Genomic DNA, 20,695 nt, shown 5'->3' with positions numbered 1-20,695 from the left:
TTCATTCCAGTAGGGATAACTCACTAATAAAACCCATTCATTTCAATGAAGCATTTGTTTTCAGTAAGATTCTATTAATTTCAATGGAGAATTTTTAGCTACTACAAATGGAACCATCCAAATAATGTATTTTGATGCCACTTTTCTAGGAAAATCTCAAAAGCAACTCTAAAATTGAATTAATAATGCACGCTTTTTGCTATATGTTACTAAATTCAAATAACTATTTACATTTAAAAGAAATATGATTTATTAATAATTGTGTAACACGTTTGAACTCATGGAAACAAAATGTGGAAAATAGAATTTTGAAAACAAAGCACATGATTATCAAAAATAATAAAAATCCACCATGAACAAACCTCTTTTGGAGCATTTATCACATTTACTTAACTATATTTATTTATCTTTATGTTCTTTTTTTTCCCATTTGTGTGTTTTGGGGGGCTAAGACTGTTTTGTAGATATGCATATTCCAAAATTATGCAGCATAAGAACATAGTAAAGACTTGATGAGCTGGTTGAGTAGCTAAATGTATAGATAAATAGATAAAAATAGTAACACATGAATGATTACCAGATGTCAGGAAAGAAAAAATGTACTGAACATTAAACAATAATATACTTATTGGGATAAATATGATATATATGCATATATTCATGTATGTGTATAATCTCTATTTATTTTTCATAACAACTCCCTGAAATAAATGTTGAGATTTTTTTAAATGAGTAAACTGAGTTCAAAATAGAATGAATAAAAGATTCCATGGCCAATAAATTATGGCCAAAGCCCAAATATGCTAGATAAGGACACTGGATTATTCCTTACACTATGCCTTCCTCACCTGAACATGCAAAGGTCTTCTGCAGGAATGCTTTAATAAGTTTGAGGAAACAAAAGGTTACAACTTGGGGAAAATATACAGTATTAAAAATGAATGTTTAAATAAAATGAGTAAAAAAAAACCCTAAAATAATAAAATCTATCTTAAGCACTGGTTTCAAGTATTTCAAATATATAAGATAAAAATACAGAAAAATAGTATGCCTAATTGAAAAGCATAAAATGTATTATTTAAATGATAGGATTAAAAATACAGTAGTGATTCAGTTTAGCTAAAGACTTACTGATCTTCTGCCCATGCCCCCACACAAATGCAAACATACACATGGAAATTATGAGAACATTCAACAAAATTATCTTGTCAGAATCTTGTAAGAAAAGATAGAATTTGAAAGTGATGTTTTAGATAGAAAATTTGCTGAAAACTTAAGAAATCCAAACCCTATTTATCACTAATTTCTTCTTCATTCTCAAAAATTTCCTGATAGAATTTAAATTATTTCAAAATATATGACTTCAATAATAATTCTATTGTTATTAATGCACAAACAAACATTGGCCAGTAAAAAAGGATGCCATGCATAGGAAATATTTCACACAGAATACAGTTTACTGTTATTACATGCACATTTTAGTGAAACTTAATCAGGAACTCACAGAAGAAAGCAATAACTGTTACCAGAAGCAAAATTTCATGTACATTAAAATAAGTCAGAGATTATAAATATCTTTAGTATATTCACTACTCTTTGCTTTGCACTGATTCAAAAAACAAATCCCGAAAGGATAGTTTTACGTTTGAGTTGGTGGAAGGTGATTTTTAATTATATTTTCTTATATATAAGATTTACAAAAAAAAATATATATATATATACAGATCGTTTTATGTTCTTATGATAAAAAAAATATTTGACTCCCAATTTCCAGTGAATACTATCTGTACTCTCAGACATTACATTTGTAGACCTTCAATTTTCATTTGCTGCGAAAAAGTACATTGATTATTTAGAAACAAGAAAGAGTAAAGAAAAAAAGATTGAAATTCCTTTACAGGTACAGGGAAGATATGTATAAGAAAGTATTTTTTTTTAAAAGAAACTGAACATAGAAAGACATCTTTCTAATGAGTGGCCCATAAAAAACAATTTATCTGATACAACATTCACAAACATAGTTTTCAAATGATTTATAAAGATTTTTTAAAATAACATAAACTGACAACATATTAGAAATTTGTTTCCAGAGATAATCATGGTGTTATGATTACTTACTTATAGCTTTCTGGAATAAGAAAGATCTCTACCAGAAACTTTTTTCACTTACTGCATCCTCAACTTTAGCCTTTTGAAGCTCAGGCTCAGATTTCTTGTTGTCCATCTAATACTACATTTTTTCCACATTATTTTCAAAATTTAAATATACTATTTCCAGTTTAATTGAGATATGATTGACATACAGCACTGTATAAGTTTAAGGTGTACAACATCATGAATTGACTTGTAGACATCATGAATGATTACCAAAATAAGTTTAGTGAACATTCATCATCTCATATAAATATACCATTAAAGAATTGATAAACAATTGTTTTCCCTTGTGATGAGATTAGTATTTACTCTCAATAATTTTCAACTACAATGTACAGCAGTGTTATCCTTATCATGTTGTGCATTACGCTGATAGTACTTAGTTTTTCTCATAACTGGAAGTTTGTACCTTTTGACAATCGTCATCTAATTCCCCTCCCCCCACCTCCCACCTCTGGTAACCCCAAATCTCCTCTCTTTTTCTATAAGTTTATTTGCTTGTTCATTTTTGAAGTATAATCGACCTACACTATGTTAGTTCCTGTTACATAATAGTCATTTGATATTTCTATACATTTCAAAATAATCATTATGATAAATTCAGTTATCTGTCACCATACAAAGATGTTACATAATTATTGACCTTATTCCCCACACTGTACATTTCATACCTGTGACATTTATTTCATAACTGAAAGTTTGTACCTCTTAATCTCCCTCACTTATTTTTCTCCTCCATGCTCCCCCTCCCACCTGCCACCACCTGTTTGTTCTCTGTATCTGTGACTGTTTCTGTTTGGTTTGGTTTGTTTGTATAAGAGAATATTCTTAGTGACACAATTTTACTCTAAAGTGAGAAAGGAAATTATGAGCAAACAAACAAAACCTTTCAAAAATAATGTCCTTAGGATTGTTATAATACATGTTACATTATGTGACCATACTTAGCTGGATCCTCCTATGTGACTAATTTTGCCCAGAACAGATTGTATAGCATCAACCAGTACTTTAATACTTTGATGATAATGATAATAAAACATGTTGCTAAAAAATAAATCAGATGAAAAGCTTTGTTTTTTCAAAAATAGTCAGCATAGACGAGTAGGTAGGAGCCTGTACTCTGGATTTAGTGTCACAATTCCAGCTTTGCCATTTATCTTTATTGTGACTCGTGGTGGGAAACCATCCTCTGTAGCTACAGTTAATTCATGTGAATTTCTCTATGAAAGAGGAATAATGGTTATACCTATTTCATAGCAGTTAAATTAATTGAATTATTAAAGAACCACTTAGAACAGTACCTGACACATAGTAAGCACTATATAAGCTACTTTTAAATATATTTTTGAAGCACATTATACGTAATTTAGGGAAACAGAGGAATCCCTTAAAAATGACTTTATCTTTACCTAAAAATAAATTACATTGGAATGGATGTTAAAAGCCATACTGATGAGAATAATATTACTTTATCTATTCAAGTAAGATACTGAGAAGTATATTCTGTATTTTGCCCCTGGCACATGACTAAAGAGTGCTTTTGAACCCTAAATTATCCAAAATTTATATTGATTAAATTCATTGACTGATTAATATCCTGGGTAGATAAAGATATAATAATCAGGCAAGTAATCATTTTTCATGGAAAGCCAGAAGAAGACATATTCTATTAGAAAGATTATTTAATATTAGAACAGAAACTTCTCTATCATTTCCCACTCTTTATGTCATCTTGATAATTTCTTACCTGTCAAAAATTTTAAGCAGTTACGCAGCTGTGAGTAGAGTTTCTTTATATTGAGAGTTCCTTTTTTCTATTTCTATCCAACAATGGCAGACATGGCACCATGCTGTCTGTGGTGTGTGATTTAACTTTAGTGAGTTATACAGAGAATATTTAGACTAAAGGTGTAAACATGGTTTTATTATTTTAGGAAATAGCGGACACTGGAAAAAATGTCCAGTAAATGGAAACATACCAGTTGGTAGTTTGGTTTTGATAACATCATTTAGCTTAAAGTGGAAAATTGTTATTTCACACTAGAGGGGATTTCTGATTTTAATTTAGCTTTCCCAAAAAGGTGAGAAGCTTCATTAAAGATATCCCTCTGTTCATTAATTAATTGATAAGCAGTTGTAATAAAGTGCTTAGAGGAGTGGTTGTCATTAGGAATTTCTCTAGAGGCAGTATTTTAGGAAGAACAAACTATCAACTGAGGAATATTCTAAACCAGTGTTTAATATGCACAAAGAGAAAGGCCAGAGGAAGTTTACATTTCTCTGAAGCTATGAGAAATGAATTTAAAAATCTCAAGATAATTCAATATTTAAAGCATGATTCCCATGAATTTTATAGTTTAATAGCACACAAGAGATATGGGTAATTGTTTAACAGGCATATTTATAATAAATATTTATACATAATTTTATTTATAATTTTTAAGGCTATAAGTGAAGTAGGTGTTTTTAAAAAGTAATTAGAAACATTCTCCCCCCCCCTTTTTTTGTCTCTTACAGCAGTAGACTTTGTAATTTGCTTGGCTTTGCCCAACCTATTTCTCACCCTCTTTTCCACGCTTGACCCCCTCCTGCCACATGCACAGCTTTTCAGTTGTTGTAGAGCTAGTTGTGATGCATTTTTTTTTTACAGAACCAATCACATTCTCTAGGATCAGTTGTCCTTGGACGCAGAGAAGACTTTACTATCACTAGGGCTTGAGATGCAGTCAGCAGTCACATGCACAGGTAAATACATTACATGACTGACTCTGGAATAGCAGAGTGAGAATCACAGAAGACTCTCTAGCAAACCACCTTTATTTGGAAAAAATTATACTAAAACACAAGCATTTAAAGTGGCTAGAAATTGCCTAGGGGTATACAGCAAGTGGGGAAATATTCATTCAAGAAAATGTACTAAAATCTAAGTAAGAGGAGCAAGATTGTGGTATTGGAACCATGACTAGCTCCCCTACATAAATTCTTACACTTTATAGAAGCTATCCCTGGCCCTCCTTTCCAGACAGATGTGACCAAGAAGATGGGGCTCTCTCTCTCTCCAAGTCTCAGTCTGCAGTTACATTTTCACCCCAGATTGGGCAGGCTACTGGTGATTTTTCATCTATCACAGTTCCCTGTTGCAGGAGCTTTATTCTGGGCAGACAAGGCTGAAATGTCTAGAATAATCTTCTTCAATCCAGGCCTGAATTGTTAGGCATAAGTTCTACTCAAGGTGTAGTAGGCAGGAACACTGGACCCTGAACACTCACAAACCAGCTAGCACTTATGGTGGATGTGCCAAGCAGGAGGGGCAAACCAAGAAGTCTAGGGCACACCCAACCAGGTCTGGTTCATAGAGCAGGTACGTCACTCCAGGGCAAAGGGGATACAATCCTTACCCTTAGCTCTTGTGAAGTAGTGCAGAGAGAGATTCTGCCAGAGAGAGAGGCCATAGGACTAAACCTTCACTGCTCTGCTTGAGGGTACTGATTCCATTTGGAGCATAGCATGAAGAGTTCCATGCCTTGAGGCATTGCTCAAACCAATGGAGAGAAATAACGAAGGCAATTTTAGCTCCTTGATACTACTACAAGTGAAAAGGCAGAACGATAAGAAGTGTAACAAAGAGAACCAAGAAAAAAGACAGCCAAGAGAATCATCCTGAGATCATAGTCACTGGGACTGGGAAGACAGTATATAATACTAGGCAACATGTATTCAGGATCATCCAATGCAGAACATGGTGAATACTTGAAAACATTCCACAGAGGGCAAACAAATCAATCAATAAAGAATGGAATCCTCCAGGAACTAAGGACTCATGCACAACCTCTGATGAAACACAGGCTGAAAATAAGTGACACTGACCAGGAGAAATTCCAAAGAAGTCAAGCTTAAAAAAAAAAAATCTTTAAGATATCTTGGATATCTTGGATATCTTTAAGCTTAATGGAAAACCTAAAGCTGCACCCTTTCGGGAGTAATGAGAAAGAAAAAAAATCAAGCTACTAGTACTTGGTTAAACAAGAGGCAAAAAAGTAAATTCAAACTGATAGCAATACCCAACACCCCCCCGCCCCAAAAGGCATACAGACATCCAATGGAAAGGGGCTTATACTGAAGGGGTGATGCCTAGGTAGCCAGTCTAAAAGATGAAAACAAACAAACAAAAAGTATCTGCGCAAAGATTGCAGAACTACACATTTCAGGGGAAATAAACATCACATAATTATTTCAGTCATGTCACTGAAAATAGTAAATCACTAAGTAAACAATTACAACATCAACACCTTGGTGAGGAGATCAGTATCTAGAGTTGCTAATATATTACCTAAAATGCCCGGTTTTGAACAAAAATTATGACACACAATTTTATTTTAAAAAAGCAAAGTAAAGAAAAAGAAAAAGAATCAATAGAAATTTCTTTTGAAGGAGTCCAGATGTTGGACTTAGAGAAGAAAGTCCTCAAAGCAATTATTATACTATTGTATTTTCATGAATATGCTCAAGAAAGGATACCATGCCCAAAGAATTAAGGAAAATGTAATGAAAATATCAAATAAAGAATGTCAGTAAAATATAAAAATTGTGTAAAAGAATCAAATGGAAATTTTGGAGTTGAAAATATAATAACTGCACTGATAAATTCACTAGAAGAGCTTAGCAATAGTTTTGAGCTGATAGGAGAAAGGATCAGCAAACAAAGATAGGTCAATAGATATTGTAGTCTGAAAAAACAGAGATAAAAAACAATGGAAAAAATATGAAAGAGCCTCAATGAAATAAGTAACACCATTAAGCACACTCATATACTTATAATGTGAGTAATAGAAACAGGGGAGAGAGAAAAGGGCAGAAAAATATTTGAAGAAACAATTGCTGAAAATTTGCCAAATTTAATGAAAAAACATTTATCTATATAATGAAGAAATTTAAAAACTTCCAAGTAGAATAAATACTAAGGGATCCACATCCAAAACATCAAACTCAAAGTGTGAAAAGACAAAAAATATTGAAAGTGGTAAGAGAAAAACAACTCACTACCTACAAGCAAAGTCCAATGAGATTGTAAACTGACATATCATCAGAAACAATGAAGACCTGAAGAGTTAGTATGGGGGTCCCGCTGCACCTCACAGCGGCCCGCGGGACTTTGGGGGGGGGGCCCATCCTGAAAGACACCTTGGCGTTATGTTGAGGTGTGGTTAGCCAATGGAACACAAAATTATTCAAAGACATTTACAAATCAATTTGTGGATATGGGGGCAAAGGTTTCAAAAACTTTTAGCAAGTAACTCACGTCCTGTTCAGAGATGAGTACCAGAGCACCTGGGACAAAGTACGGAAGAGAGGAGTGAAGCTCGTCTCAGTGCACTGGGTTGAAAAACGCAGGCCAGCTGGAGAGCACATTGATGTTCCCTGCAGCTAATTACAATGAATGCCTACCAAGTCTCATTAAATATAAGCAAACAAACAAACAAACAAGAAACGCAAGTGTCTGAAGCCCAAATATTTTATTCCTAAAACATCAGAAAATGATAAAAGACTGCAAAAGAAGTTTGAGAAAATGTCTAAAGAGCTGCGACAGCAGAAAACCACAATGGATAATAATGTTCCTGTTCTTGTATTTGAATCCAACGGCTCGTTGGTGTACAGTCACACAGTTAAAATCTGCAGTGGCCACCACAGTGCAATGGAGAAGAGACTGCAGGAGATGAAGGAGAAATGGGAGTATCTTTCCTCCACCTCTTCCCAGGCGCTTGGAAAATCTGATGATAACACCGTTAACTCTCTGTGTGTAGCATCCTTGAACTTTTCACATGATACTGCATGTTCAGAGGACTCCTCTGCTGGTGTCCTACACTAGCCTTTTGATGATCTTTGTGGAAGCTCTGCACGTGGGACTCAGGAGAAGAAACTGGGAAGATTCCTCGATGAAAGTAGAAGTGCTGCGTGTGCTTCGTCACCTGTGTTGAAAACGAGCAGTGTCCGTCCATCAGCATCTCCTTGTTCCCTCAGGCAGTTCACTCCTCACAAATCCACCAGCACTCTGTCCAAGGGAAAGACCCACCAGCAGACGGATGCTGCAGGCAAAGTCATCACCTCTGTCGCGAAGCCACTGTGGGGACCGGCTCAAGGGGTGTTTGATGAGAAGAGGGGTTTGTCTCCTATGATGTCTGCAAAAAAAGCACCCCCCCCCCGCCCCGGGGGCCGTTCACTACCCCACAGATCCTCAGCCAAGAGAAGAAGGACGTCAGAAAACTGTAGTGCACCCCCAAGGGAGAGACTGAAGAAGAGGCGGTCCCGCGGGCCGCGTCCACACCCCGGCTGCAGCTGTGGGAACCGGAGAAGAGCCCGCGGTGCTCAAGCAGCCCTGGGTCGCGACGAGTCCTCCTAGGATGATTACTTTTCTCCCGATAATCTCAAGGAGTGGAACTCAGAGAGCCTCCTGAAGGTACAAGAAGCTATACCTCTCCAAAACTTTTGTGTTGAAATAAAAGTCTTTTTTCAACTTCAAAAAAAAAAAAAAAAAGCATTAGTATGACATGTATTCAAAGTGCCAAAAGTGAAACACTATCAACCAAGAATCCTATATACAGCAAAACTAATTTTCCAAAATGAAGGGAAAAGAAAGATATTTCAAAAAAAAAACAAAAGCTTATATAATGTGTTTCCACCAGGCCTGTCCTACCCAAAATACTAAAGGAAATTCTTTAGGCCAAAACTTAGGGACACCAGATAGTAGTTTGAATACACAGAAAAATAAAGAACACTAATAAAGGTAATTATGCTGGTATATATATGGAATTATAAAAAAGAGTAAAATTATTTATGACATCCTTTTTCCTCTTAAGAAGTAATTTCATAAAGTTATAGAGATATAACTGTATTATTGGTATTATAACATATACATGTAGTATATTTAACAATTAGAGCATAAAATATATGGATTTGAGAAAACCTGTACAAAAAGGTAACTAGAATCCAGTGGAAGAAGTTAAGAAATAGTAATTAGGAAGCATGATATAACAAACTCTATTAATACATACTTGTTTTTCCTCTATTCTTTCAGCTCCTTTAAAAGAGATAATATAAAGACATAATTATAAGAATGTATTCTTGGGTTTGTACTATATATAGACATAATATGTTTAATGATCATAGTATAAAGGTGGAGTTATATATGAGTAAAGTCTCTAAACTTTACTGGAATTAAGGCAGTAAAAACCAAAAGCTTAAACTTCTTTTTGATACATTGAAAATACTGTAAACTTTAGAGAATAATTTAAACCAAGAAAACTAAAACACTGATGAAAGACACAAATAAGTAGACATTCCATGTTCATAGACTGGAAGAATTAATATTGTTAAAATATCTATACTACCCGAAGCAATCTACAGATTCAATGCAATTTCTATCAAAATCCTTATGGCACATTTTACATAAATAATAAGAAATAATTATATGGAACTGCAAAATATCTAGAATAAGCAAAACAATTTGGAGCAAGTAAAAAGTTGCAAGCAACCACATTTCCATGTTTCAAAATGTATTACAAACATACAGTAATCAAAATATGCTACTGGCATAAAAACAGACATAAAGACCAATGGAACAAAATAGAGGGCAGAATTTTACCCTTCCATATGTATGTGTTAACTAATCTTTGACAAGGGTACCAAAAATACAAAATGGGGAAAACATTCTCTCTTCAACAAATTGTGTTGAAAACATTAGATATCCATATGCAAAGAATGTAACTGGACCCTTATACTTTACCCCCAAATCAACTTAAAATGGATTAAAGACTTACATGTCAGATGTAAAACTTCCAGAAGAAAACAAAGGACAAAAGCTCCTTGATATTCCCTTAGCACCTATTTCTTGGATGTGATACTATAAACACAGACAACAAAAGCAAAAAATAGACAAATGGGATTATATTAAAATACTTTCTCACAGTAAAGAAAATATTAAACAAAGTTAAAAGGCAGCCTGTGGAATATGAGCAAATAATTATAAACTGCATATTTGATAAAGGGTTAATATCCAAAATGTTTAAGGAATTCCTACAACTCTATAACAAAAGCAAAAACAATCATTAAAAAATAGGAAAAGGTCTTGAAATGACATTTCTCCAAAGAAAACAAACAAATGACCAACAGGTTAATGAAAAGGTGTTCAACTTCATCAGGGAAATAAAAACCAAAACCAATCACAATGAGATATCACCTCACACCTGTTAGAATGGCTATTATCAAACAAACAAAACAAAACAAACAAACAAACAAACAAAACCGCAAAGCTATAAAGTGTTAAAGTGAATGTGGAGAAAAGAAAACTCTCATACACTGTTGGTGAGAATGTAAATTTGTGCAGCCAGTATAGAAAACAGAACAGGGTTCTTTGAACAATTAAAAATACAAATATGATCCAGTAATCTTCCTTCTGGGTATTTATCCAAAGGAATTGAAAATAGGATCTCAAAGAGATATCTGTATCCCTGTCTTCATTGTAGGATTATTCACAATAGCCATGATATGGAAGCAAGTTAAATGTCCATTGATGGATAAATGGATAAAGAAAATATTGTATTTATATAAAATGGAACATTATTCAGCCTTAAAAATATCTTGTAATTTTTGACAAAGTGAATGAACCTAAAGAACATTATGCTAAGTAAAAATGTCAGTTACATTTTTCACAGAACTAGAACAAAAATTTATACAATAAAACACAAAAGACCCCAAATAGCCAAAGCAATCTTGAGAAGGAAAAATGGAGCTGGTGGAATCAGGCTCCCTGATGTTAGACTATACTACAAAGCTACAGTAATCAAGACAGTATGGTGCTGGCATGAAAACACAAAATATAGATCAATGGAACAGGATAGAAACCCCAAAGATAAACCCATGCACATATGGACATCTTATCTTTCACAAAGGAGGCAAGGATATACAATGGAGAAAAGACAGCCTCTGCAATAAGTGGTGCTGGGAAAATTGGACAGCAACATGTAAAAGAATGATATTAGAACACTTCCTAACATCATACACAAAAATAAACTCAAAATGGATTAAAGACCTAAATGTAAGGCCAGACACTATAAAACTCTTAGAGGAAAATATAGGCAGAACACTTTATGACATAAGTGACAACAAGATCCTTTTTGACCCATTTCCTAGGGTAGTGAAAATAAAAAGAAAAATAAACAAATGAGACCTAATTAAACTTAAAAGAAAGCAAAGGAAACCATAAATAAGATGAAAAGACAACCCTCAGAATGGGAGAAAATATGTGAAAATGAAGCAACCGACAAAGGATTAATCCCCAAAATATACAAGCAGCTCATTCAGCTCAGTATTAAAAAAACAAAAAACCCCATCCAAAAATGGGCAGAATACCTAGACATTTCTCCAAAGAAGACACATAAATGACCAACAAACACATGAAAAGATGCTCAACATCCCTTATCATTAGAGAAATGCAAGTCTAAACCACAATGAGGTATCACCTCACAACAGTCAGAATGGCCATCATCAAAATATCTAGAAACAATAAATGCTGGAGAGGGTGTGGAGAAAAGGGAATTCTCCTGCACTGTTGGGGGAATGTAAATTGGTACAGCCATTATGGAAAACAGTATGGAGATTTCTTAAAAAACTAAAAAATAGAATTATCGTATGAACCAGCAATCCCACTACTGGGCACATACCTTGAGAAAACCAAAATTCAAAAAGATACATGTATCACAATATTCATTGCAGCACTATTTACAATAGCCAGGGCATAGAAACAACCTAAATGTCCATCTATGTATGAATGGATAAAGAAGATGTGGCTCATATATACAATGGAATATCACTCAGCCATAAAGAGGAATGAAATTGAATTATTTTCAGTGAGGCTGATGGACCTAGAGACTGTCATGCAGAATCAAGTAATCCAGAAAAAGAAAAACAAATATCATATGCTAATGCATATTTATGGAATCTAGAAAAATAGTACTGATGAACACAGTGGTAGAGCAGGAATAAAGATGCAAATGTAGACAATGGGCTAGAGAACATGGTGGGGATGGAGAGGCTGTTGAGTAGTGAGAGAATAACATTGACATATATACACTACCAAATGTAAAATAGATAGCTAGTGGGAAGCTGCTGCAAACACAGGGAGAAAAGCTCCCAGGCCTTAGAAGGGTAGGATAGGGAGGGTGGGAGGGAGGCTCAAGAGGGAGGAAATATGGGGATATATGTATACATATAGCTAATTCACTTTGTTGTACAGTAGAAACTAACACAACACTGTAAAGAAATTATACTCCAGTAAAGATGTGTAAAAAAGAAAAGTTAAAAAAATAATAATAAAATAAGCCAGTCACATAAGAACAAATACTATGTGATCCTACTGATATGAGGAATTTAAACTATTCAAACTCATGAAACAAAGAGTGGAATGATCATTGTCAGGGCTTGGGTGACAGAGAAACATAGAAGTCATGCCCAAACAATACAGTTTCAGTTATACAAGATCAATGATTCCTAGAAATCTACTCTATTTTATAGTCTATAGTAAATAATACTGTATCGTATAATAAAAATTTTCTAAGAGTGTACGTTTTCTAAATGTTCTTATCAACACAAAAAATAATAAATAAAGCAGGAGGAAACTTTGGGTAGTAATTAATGTGCTTATGGCATAGATTGTGGTGATGGCTTCATGGGTGTATACATATCTCCAAACTCATTAAATATGTATAGTTTTAGTATGCCATTAATACCTCAATGAAGTGATTTTACTCATCAGTTGTATTTATATGTACTAGTAATGAAGAATTCAAAATTGAAATTAAGGAAACCATTCAATTTACAATATCAATAATAAAATATAATAATTAAGAATAATTTTAAGTGCAAGCCACAGATACTGAAAACCACAAGACATTGTCAAGAGAAATTAAAGACACCTACGTAAGTGGAGAGACACCTCCTTGTTCAAATGGTACCTACTGTAGTATATGCTCTGAAGTGCTTATTGGCACAACCGATGCTTTAGTGGTGTAAATCAATGGACTCAGAATAAACTTTTTCTCATTATCTCTTTTGATTGGTTTCTAAAGATTCTGTTATCACCATTTGCATGGTAAATGCTGGGAAAATGCAGCAAAGGCTCTGTTTCAGCACCCCCCTACAACCTGAAATGGGATTTAACATGAGAGAAACACTTGCCTCACTCTCATATTTAGGCCAGGGGTTTTCAACCCTGGCACTGCTGACATTTGGACAGGTTGATTCTTTTTGTAGTGAGGAAACTAGCCAGTTAGTTGTAGAATGTTCAGTCCACTCCTGGCCTTTATCTAATAGATGCAAGTCAACCCCCCTTTTCCCCATTTCAGTTTTCCTATACCTCACAACTTCAACTCAGTTGTGACAATGAAAAATGTCTCCAAAAAGAATATCTCTAGACATAGCCAAATGTCTCATTTTCCTTGCCTGGTGTAAGGATAATGATTTAGACAATGTAAAGAGCTTCTGAATTCATGCTCATCTTGTTTTTCATAATCTGGGAATCCCTTCCTGTATTTCTTGCTGTAACTTTCTGTTTTGTCTGCTGGTACAAGGTAAAGTACTACTACTGCCATTTACCTAGTTTTTGATTTTTGTTTAATTCTCTTATTTTATTCTTAGATCTTAGGGAAACTATTAGGTCACAAAACAAGGCATTAAATGGTGTATTGCTTTATGTTATTTTCTATTGATTTATGTTTGTTGACTTTTTCTCCACTGAAACTGTATCCTTGTGACCAGGGAATACATCTTTATATATATTGTTTTTGGTGTGTGAGCAACAAAGTTTAAATGCTCACTTAGTAAGTGTTAAGTGTTTCCAAGAGTTAAACCTACACACACACACACACACACACACCCCATAAAGGGGAAAGAGAAATAAGTAAGTATCTTGGTAAAAAATTTACCTTGGATGTGGCAATTTACTAAGTACTTTCAATATTATATAATCATATAGTTTCTGGTGTTGTTACTGGGTCCAGGCTTGCTCTACTTGCCTCACGACACGCCAATAAATCACAAGACAAGGTGTTGAGGCAAGGAATAGCAACTTTATATGGAAAGTCAGTAGACCAAGAAGGTGGCAGACTAGGGTCCCCCAAAAAAATATTATCCGGGTCTGGATGCCAGTTTCTTTTATAGGACAGAGAGTGTGAGGAGGTGAGGAAGTAAAGTAAAAGGGCCATTAATGTTGCCTGGGTTAGCCAGTACAAGGAGGGAATGTGTTAATTTCTTCTTTTCTGTCACCATTCACAGGCAGACAGGGTCAGATTGCCTCCCTCTGGGCTGAACAAAGGCACTTTAGCTTAACATTCAGGCAGAGTGTTAAACTAAACAAAAAGCAAAAGTTAAAGTCCAAGAAAGAAATGCAACGTGGGGTCAGACTTTTGCTCTTCCCTGTTACAGTTTGCAGTAGGAAACAAATTTTTGTTTGGTGAATGATACATAACAAATAAAGTCCTACCTATATAAATTGTCTTAAATTTTCTAACTCCTGGCAATACATTTTGTATTTACTCCAAACAGGTAAGCTTAGAGTAAATAAAATTTTAATTTGTTAAAATCCATTTCCATTCTCAACATTTGTAAAGATAATAGGCTATTTGACTTATGATAGCAGAAATAATGGAGATGTGGAAAGGGTCACTGGAGGAAGTGTTTTCAATGAAATTAAGAAGGATCTAGGCCCTTTCATGTATATTCTGCTACTTGAAAGGAAGTTAGTAATTCTGAGATTATAGCATTCATTGGGCTTTTTAAAGATATGAAAAATTTAAAAGGTTAAACAAGGTTATTAAATGGTTCTTGGAGTTCATAAATTAGTCACCATAGATTTTTTTTTTTAACAAAGGCACTTTAAAATAAAGCAGAATGATTTGGAATTGTATTGATTTCTTCAGTTAAATGTGCCAACATATATCCCCTTTCACTTTTCATTTAGAAATATAACCAAGAAAATGTTAGTCCTACTGATTGTAATTTTTGATACTAAATTATAGTATTTAAGTATATCCTAATTGATTTTTGTCTATGAAGCAAAAGAGTCACTAAAAATAGATTTGAAAGGAAATGTGTCTGCTCTTATGTATCTAAGACAATAGAATAATTTGGAAAAAAATAGCACTTGGTGAAATGTGCAAAAACACAGGATAGTGGAGAAATGCAAACTGTTTTATAATTAATTCTTGAGTTGTGTATAAAATACATTTTCTGCTTTATGGTTTTAAAAGAAATTCGGAGTAAAGCTCTAGTTAATCAATTATTGCATATAATTGGGAAAATTCTGTAGAATAATATATTTCATGATGAAGAAATCTCTGACTTTCAAATTTTTGAGGCAACTGCAAGGTGGTAGAAATACAGAAGATGGAGGTGGAGGTAGAATGTGGGACTGGAAGGGGAGAGACAAAAAGAGTTTTCTGTTGTTGTTTGCTGATTTCATTTTAAGAGTCAAAATACACCAGGGAAAAGGTGTAGCATGTAAAAACGTTACTGAGTTCAAGGACACTCTGCTCACCACAGGACAGCCCAATGATTCAGAGACAAGGTGTTGAGGCAAGGAATACTGGCAGACCGAGAAGATGGCAGACTAATGCTTCCATAAAAACATCTTATTTGGGTCTGGATGCCAGTTTCTTTTATAAAATCAGAGAGAGAGCTCCCTTTTGGGAAAGGAATCAAGATGGCAGAGTAGGAAGACGTGTGCTCACTCCCTCTTGCAAGAGCACCAGAATTACAACTAACTGCTGAACAATCATCTACAGAAAGACACTGGAACTCACCAAAAAAGAAACCACACACCCAGAGACAAAGGAGAAGCTGCAATGAGATGGTAGGAGGGGCACAATTGTGCTAAAATCAAAATTGATAAATACTGGGTGGGTGACTCACAAGCTGGAGAACAATTATACTGCAGAAGTCCACCCACTAAAGTGAGGGTTCTGAGCTCCATACCAGGCTTCCTAACCTGGGAGTCCAGCAATGGGAGGAGGAATCCCCAGAGAATCAGACATTGAAAGCCAGTGGGATTTGATTGCAGGACTTCCACAGGACTGGGGGAAACAGAGACTCCACTCTTGGAGGGCACATAAAAAAATTGTGCTGATCAGGACCCAGGGGGAAGGAGCAGTGACCACATAGGAGACTGAACCAGACCTACCTGCTGGTGTTGAAGGGTTGCCTACAGAGGTGGGGTGCAGCAGTGGCTCACTGAGGAGACAGGGGCACTGGCAGCAGGGGTTCTGGGAAGTGCTCATTGGTACGAGCCCTCCCAGAGTTCTCCATTAGCCCCAACAAAGAGCCTGTAAGCTCCAGTGCTGGGTAGCCTCAGGCCAAACAACTAACAAGGTGTGAACACAGCCCTACCCACTGATAGACAAGCAGATTAAAGTTGTACTGATCTCTCCCACCAAATTGGGTTAAAATTTTACTGAGTTCCGCCCACCCAGCCCTACCCACCATCAGTCCCTCCCATCAGGAAGCACCCACGAGCCTCCTAGATAGCTTCCCCCACAAGAGGGCAGACAGCAATATCAAGCAGTATCAGCAGTATTTCATACTGTGGAAGTGAAAACCACAGCCACAGAAAGATAGAGAAAATGAAAAGGCAAAAGACTTTGTACCAGATGAAGGGACAAGATAAAACACCAGAAAAACAGCTAAATGAGAGGAGATAGGCACCCTTCCAGAAAAAGAATGCAGAATAATGATGGTGAAGATGATCCAGGACTTTGAAAAAAGACTGGATGCAAAGATTGAAAAGATGCAAGAAAAGTTTACCAAAGACCTAGAAGAATTAAAGAACAAACAAACAGAGATATACAAAACAATAACTGAAATGAAAAATACAGTAGAAGGAACCAATAGAAGATTAATTGAGGCAGAAGGGTGAATAAGTGACCTGGAAAACAGAATGGTGATAATCACCAGTGCAGAAAATAATAAAGAAAAAAGAATGGAAAGGACTGAAGACAGCCTAAGAGACCTCTGGGACAATATGAAACTCACCAACATTCACATTTTAGGGGTCCCAGAAGGAGAAGAGAGAGAGAAAGGACCCAAGAAAATATTGGAAGAGATTATAGTCAAAAACTTCCCTAACATGGGAAAGGAAATCATGCCCAAATCCAGGAAATGCAGAGAGTCCCAGGCAGGATAAACCCAAGGAGAAACATGCCAAGACATATAGTAGTCAAATTGACAAAAATTAAAGACAGAGAAAAGTTATTAAAAGCGACAAGGGACAAATGACAAATAACATACAAGGGAACTCCCATAAGGGTAACAGCTGATTTCTCAGCAGAAACTCTGCAAGCCAGAAGGGAGCGGCATAATATATTTAAAGTGATGAAAGCGAAGAACCTACAACCAAGAATACTCTACCCAGCAAGGATCTCATTCAGATTCAATGGAGAAATCAAAAGCTTTACAGACAAGCAACAGCTAAGAGAATTCAGCACCACCAAGCCAGTCCTACAACAAATGCTAAAGGAAATTCTCTAAGCTGGAAACATAAGAGAAGAAAAGGACCTACAAAAACAAAAACAAAACAATTAAGAAAATGGTAATAGGAACATACATATTGACAATTACCTTAAATGTAAATGGACTAAATGCACCAACCAACAGACACAGACTGGCTGAATGGATATAAAAACAAGACCCGTATATATGCTGTCTCCAAGAGACCCACTTCAGATGTAGGGACACATACAGACAGAAAGTGATGAGATGTAAAAAAGATATTCCATGCAAACAGAAATCAAAAGAAAGCTGGAGTAGCAATACTCATATCAGATAAAACAGACCTTAAAATAAAAAATGTTACAGAAAAGGACACTACATAAAGATCAAAGGATCCATCTAAGAAGAGATAACAATTATAAATATATATGCATCCAATATAGGAGCACCTCAATACATAAGGCAAATGCTAACAACTCTGAAAGAAGAAATAGACAGTAACACAGTAATAGTGGAGGACTTTAACACCCCAATTACACCAATGCATAGATCATCCAGACAAAAAATTAATAAGAAAGCACAAGCTTTAAATGATACAATAAATCAGATTGATTTAATAGATATCCATAGGACATTACATCCAAAAACAGCAATTGACACGTTCTTCTCAAGTACACATGGAACATTCTCCAGGATAGATCACATTTGGGGTCATAAATCAAGCCTTGGTAATTGAAGAAAATTGAAATCATATCAAACATCTTTGCTGACCACAACACTATGAGATTAGAAATCAATTACAGGAAAAAAACTGTAAAAAACACAAACACATGGAGGCTAAACAATACACTACTAAATAATCAACAGATCACTGAAGAAATCAAAGAGGAAATCAAAAAATACCTAGAGACAAATGACAATGAAAACACAGTGAATCCAAAACCTATGAGATACAGCAAAGGCAGTTCTAAGAAGGAAGTTAATAACAATACAATCCTGCCTCAAGAAACAAAAAAATCTCAAATAAACAATCTCACCTTACACCTAAAGAAATCAGAGAAAGAAGAGCAAAAATACCCAAAGTTAGTAGACAGAGAGAAATCATAAAGATCAGAGCAGAATTAAATGAAATAGAGACAAAGAAAAGAATAGCAACAATCAATGAAACTAAAAGCTGGTTCTTTGAGAAGATAAATAAAATCAATAAACCTCTAGCAAGACTCATCAAAAAAAAGAGGGAGAGGTCTCAAATCAATAAAATTAGAAATGAAACAGGAGAAGTTACAATGGACACTGCAGAAATAAAAAGCACCATAAGAGACTACTACAAGTAACTATATTGCCAATAAAATGGACAACCTGGATGAAATGGACACATGCTTAGAATGGTATAACCTTCTAAGACTGAATCAGGAAGAAATAGAAAATATGAACAGACCAATCACAAGGAATGAAATTGAAACTCTGATTAAAAATCTCCCAACCAACAAAAGTCCAGGACGAGATGGATTCACAGGTGAATTTTATCAAACATTTAGAGAAGAGCTAACAGCCATCCTTCTCAAACTCATCCAAAAAATTGCAGAGGAAATAACACTCCCAAATTCATTTTATGAGGCCACCATCACCCTGATACCAAAAGCAGACAAAGATACTATAAAAAAAGAAAATTACAGACCAATATCACTGATGAATTTAGCTGCAAAAATCCTCAACAAAATACTAGCCAACAGAATTCAAGAAAACATTCAAAAGAGAATACACCATGATCAAGTGGAGTTTATCCCTGAAATGCAAGGATTCTTCAACATACACAAAACAATCAATGTGATACACCATATTAAAAAATTGAAGGATAAAAAAACATGATCATCTCAATAGATGCAGAAAAAGCTTTTGACAAAATTCAACACCCATTTATGATAAAAACTCTCCAGAAGGCAAGCATAGAGGGTACATACCTCAACATAAAAAAGGCCATATATGACAATCCCACAGCAAACATCATTCTGCATGGTGAAAAACTGGAAGCAATCCCTCTAAGATCAGGAACAAGACAAGGATATCCACTCTGGCTACCACTATTCAACAAAGTTTTGGAAGTCCTTGCCACAGCAATCAGAGAAGAAAAAGAAATAAAAGAAATCCAAATTGGAATAAAAGTAAAACTGTCACTGTTCACAGATGACATGATACTATACAAAGAAAATCCTAAAGATGCCACCAGAAAACTACTTGAACTAATCAATGAATTTGATACAGTTGCAAGATACAAAATTAACATGTAGAAATGTCTTGCATTTTTATACACTAACAATGAAAGATCAGAAAGAGAAATTAAGGAAAGAGTCTCATTCAACATTGCAACAAAAAAGAATAATATACCTAGGAATAAACCTAACCAAGGAGATAAAAGACCTGTACTCAGAAAACCATAAGACACTAATGAAAGAAATCAAAGAAGGCCCAAAGAGATGGAGGGACATACCATGTTCTTGGATTGGAAGAATCAACATTGTGAAAATGACTATACTACTGAAAGATTCAATGCAATCCCAATCAAATTACCAATGGCATTTTTCACAGAACTATAACAAGAAATTTTAGGATTTATATGGAAATGCAAAAGATAGCCCAAGCAATCTTGAGAAGGAAAGACAGAGTTGGTGGAATCAGGTGTCCTGACTTCAGGCTATACAACAAGGCTACAGTGATCAAGACAGTATGGTACTGGCACAAAAACAGAAACATAGACCAATGGAACAGGATAGAAAGCCCAGAGATAAACTATGGTCAGTTAATCTATGACAAAGGAGCCAAGGATATACAATGGACAAAAGGCAGCCTCTTCAATAAGTAGTGCTGGGAAAATTGGTCAGCTACATGTAAAAGAATGAAATTTGAACACTCTGTAACACCATGCACAAAACTAAACTCAAAATGGAGTAAAGACCTAAATGTAAGGCCAGACAGTATAAAACTCCTAGAGGAAAACACAGGAAGATAACTC

General features: G+C 35.1%; 1 pseudogene; it reads left to right on the top strand.

Annotated features, from left to right (window-relative positions):
- Positions 1 to 7,412: 7,412 nt before the first annotated feature.
- LOC130835561 (microcephalin-like) overlaps positions 7,413 to 20,695 on the top strand; it is a 127,351-nt pseudogene continuing 114,068 nt past the window's right edge.

Source organism: Hippopotamus amphibius, chromosome 14 (genome assembly GCF_030028045.1).
Source record: "Hippopotamus amphibius kiboko isolate mHipAmp2 chromosome 14, mHipAmp2.hap2, whole genome shotgun sequence".
NCBI lineage: Eukaryota > Metazoa > Chordata > Mammalia > Artiodactyla > Hippopotamidae > Hippopotamus > Hippopotamus amphibius.
The sequence above is the reverse complement of the archived record's forward strand: the minus strand, read 5'-3'. Positions and strand labels throughout refer to the sequence as shown.